The sequence below is a fragment of the Poecilia formosa genome, unplaced genomic scaffold (genome assembly GCF_000485575.1).
Source record: "Poecilia formosa unplaced genomic scaffold, Poecilia_formosa-5.1.2 Scaffold179, whole genome shotgun sequence".
NCBI classification, from domain to species: Eukaryota; Metazoa; Chordata; class Actinopteri; order Cyprinodontiformes; family Poeciliidae; genus Poecilia; species Poecilia formosa.
The window spans coordinates 807,384-811,383 of record NW_006800118.1 but is presented as its reverse complement, the minus strand read 5'-3'; the positions used below and the strand labels follow the sequence as shown (position 1 = coordinate 811,383).

At 37.3% G+C, this 4,000-nt stretch overlaps 1 protein-coding gene across 5 annotated transcripts in view; it reads right to left on the bottom strand.

The window, feature by feature from the left end:
* The window catches only part of bcas3 (BCAS3 microtubule associated cell migration factor), a 392,159-nt gene that overhangs the window by 39,363 nt on the left and 348,796 nt on the right, over positions 1 to 4,000 (bottom strand). The gene's annotated exons all lie outside the window — the stretch shown is intronic.

The window sequence follows — 4,000 nt, the reverse complement described above, 5'->3', positions numbered from 1 at the left end:
TATATATATATATATATATATATATATATATAAAGAATGTCAGAGCAAAAAACATCTTTAGCAAAAATATGGGCTTATATTTAATATGTCCTTACAGGTTTTATTTTAAAAACATTTTTAATCTGACAAAATAACAATGGCAATAAATATTCTAATTTAATCTAATAATGTCCATAATATACACTCTATAGTGATAATCATATTATTATATTTCTTTTATAGTTTGAGAATTTTTTTTACATATAGCACCAAATCTTTCTGCAAAACTTAGACAGGAAACAACAAAGCTACTTTATTCAGCAAAACAAAGCCTGACTGTGATCTTAACATTCAATGCATGGTTATGTTGAGCCCAAACCATAACTGGTAAAAGCAGAACACACTGAAGTTCTGTAAATTATAATGGGATAAGTGAAACACAGCAACATCAACAGCATTTTTCTCTGTGTTATCAGGAGAAGAAATGAAATGACACCCATAACCTCTGTGATTGCTGGCTGAGATTTCCTCTGCTGAGTCAGCTGTGACAGCAACACAATGAGCTAGAGGTACATTACTGAGGAAGAGATCAATGCTGGACGACAGGAAATTAGAAACTGTGCTCTAAAACAATGCCAGGAATATGCCAAAAGTTATTCCAGTTTTGAAAATAAAACACATGTTGAATCAACCAAACTTGCCGACCCCTGCCTATCTGGTTGGAAATGAATTTACAGCACACTAGTTTGCCACAGCGGAGCGGATCAGCTGCTTTGGAGCCGCTCACACTCCAGACCTCTTCTAAGTGCAACCTAATCTTCATGCCTGTCAAAAGCAAATCTACACAAGCCTCTGCTGCATCTTAATCTTTTATCCTCTGTGTCTTCCATGTTTTCAGCTATCAGAAGGATCTCGAATGTTGGAGCCAGAGAGTCTGCAACCTACTTCTTCTCTGTGTGTTTGTGTGTGACAAGCCAGGCATGCAGACACTAAAACAACTGGTTTATTCTGTTCCTCTGTCCATTTTACTGGGTAACTGTGCCTCCTGGCAGTATGAGGTGATAAAGGTGTTGGGACTTTTTTTTACAACACAGGACCAAGCAAATTCCAGCTATTATATTAAGGTGTTCTTCTAATCAGCAGCAGTTCCATTGTGTATATAAATATTACCTTTTTGTGAAACATAATTTTATATTTCTAAAACAAAATTTGTGTAAAGTTGCTAAAACAGATTCATTGTTTGCTGGTGCAAAGTTCTGCCAAAGCTAATGCGGCATTCTATTTTTTCCCAGAGGTTGAATATAAATCTGAGAAATGAACATCACCCAGCATTAACTGTGCTCAAAGATCTGGGTAATATTAAGTTTTATTTCTTAGTATTTCATGCAAGAAAACATGACTTAAAAACTCATTCTGAAGCAAGAACTATGTACATTAGATAAAAAACAACAACAACAAAACTTTAGTTGATGTTTTCCAAAATAGAATAATAAAAACAGCACAATCATCTAATGTAGTTCAGAGAACCAGGGACACACTGAGTCTGGTACAGAGACCCTGCCGGCCTCTCAGTTCACCCCACAGCTGTGCCCTGCACTGAAGAAATGAAGCATTCCAAACCTGCTGTGTTCTTAATTCACTCCAATACTCAGAAAATTCAGTATTAGCTAGAATGCTAATGCTAATTTGTTTTCATAACATCCATCACAGCAGGACTCAACCATGTCTTCAACTAAAAGCTCCACACAAATGACAAGCAACAGTCAGCTTATTGGATGACTGGAAAGCCTATTAGATATGAACATCTAATTAAATGATATCTATTAAATTATAGCATACTTACTGACAAAACTAACCCCGGAAGTGTTTTTGCCTCAAGAACTTTATTAAACAATTAACCTTATCTGCTTAATGCAAACTCTGTATTTCAAATTAGAAATTGGTCAGGCAGCTAAAGGCTATACTTTCTAAAGTATAGTCTTCCCCATCAATTATTTATGATGGGGAATTACTCATAAATAATTCAGCTGACATCGCCCCAAACTAAAATCATCTGATCCGTAGTTAGCATCAAAGAAGCAGTGGTATGAAACTAGCAGAGGTGGGTGGTAACTAATTTCATTTATTAAGTTGCATATACTTTAGTAGGATATTAGGAAAAAAAATACCTTTTAGGAGTTGCGAGGCTATACTGTACTTTTTATCTTTACTCAGGACTGCTTGATTTTACCTGAACGTGGTTGTTCTTGTAATATTTTCTATCTGTCCAGTTATTTTATCTATCCAGTAAAGACTGGAAGTGTTACAGTGTGTGTATAAACTACCTGCTGTAAATATTAGTTTCATAAGTTTTATATTTAAAATCATTCAGTTGGAAAATGTTTCCTTTTGTCTAAATTTGTTATTTTGCAATTATGTCACTTATCTGTATTATGTTTTTCATTTTAATCTTTAAAACAGCAGAAATTACATGTAATTTTAAATTTCTGTCTGATAACATTATTTTAAACATATTAAATCATATAATCGAGTTAATAATTCAGAATTTGGGAAACTTTTTTGCCCAAAATTTTTTCACTTTTATTTGAGTCATTTTCTTGGATGGCTACTTTTTAATTTTACTTGAGTAAAGATATGCTCAAGTACAATACTTTCTAAAGTACTCAAAAAAGTACTCACTACCACCTCTGAAACCCAGGCAGTGGTGTAACAGTGAGGCTGTGATGTTCATGTGATTCCTGTCTGAACAGAATCGCCCGTCCTTGTGTAACTAAAGAGCATTTAAATGGTTCATCTTTTAAATAAGGACCATTTTTAGTGGTGTAAAAGATTGTGTTGTACCACGCTTTAGGCTGTTAGGAAGTATTATCTGTCTAATTTAGCTGTACAAGATATATTAACCATATTACAATTTATAGATAAACATCTTGAAGTGTTGTACTTAAAGTTAAACTCAGAGAAGCTGCATTATTTGAAAGAAGTTATGCTATTTTGTTAAATCCAGCACTGGATAGAAAATTTTGCCCAAAAAAATTGCAAAACAGTTGAGAAAACATTTGGATAAACTGTAAACAGAAAAGATTCAACCTTAATGGCCTCAAAAAAGCACAAAATTCATCCGTACTCTGAAACCTCTGATAAAGCTACAAGTTCTTAAAACAAATCAAAGAATTTTCTCAGATTATTAGGTTAGCAAAGCAAATCCGGATAGATTTAAAGGGTTTTTGTGTTTCCTCCAGACAGTTTTTCCATCTATCTGGAGTCAATACACACTCAAAGGAACAGTGAATCAAGCAGGGAGAAATATCAGGATAGGTGAGATCAAAAGAGAAAGTAGAGACAAGGATGAGCAGATCCTCTTTTTTCCTGGAAAGCCCAGAATCTGTTAACATCTGCTGTGTCAGTGTATGTCTGTGTCTGCCACTGCTGGACAGCAACGCTGCATTTCCCAGCTTTACATTTCCCAGTTTCCCATCATTAAATAAACTGCCATCCAACACCTAATGATATATGAATACCAAGGCAAAGCACAGGGTTGCTGTTTGACGCACACACACAGCCACAACCACACACACACACACACACACACACGCAGGCACACGCACACACACAGATATAACAGGCTCTTATGGAAGGCTTTGAAGGAAGGCCTGCTGGCACTGAAGAGGAATCCTTAGAAAAATCAATCCAACACACACAAACAGAATGCCTCTGAAGTGCAGTTATCAGTAAGCCAAGCCACTGTGTGTGAGAGTGTGTGTTATTGTGTACTTTTGGAGGTCGGTCAGTGTTATCACTGTGGGGAGCACAGACGCCCGTGCAACCTCTCGCCCCAGCATTAGCACCTGTCACTGGCCTGCAGCGGAGTGGAGATTGGCCAGGCCTGACAGCGCACAGTCCCCCACACACACACGCATCCACGCACGCACGCACACGCGCCCACACACACACACACCCCCACCCCCCCCCACCCACACGCATGCGCGCCCGCACGCCCACGCGCCCACACACACACACAGAT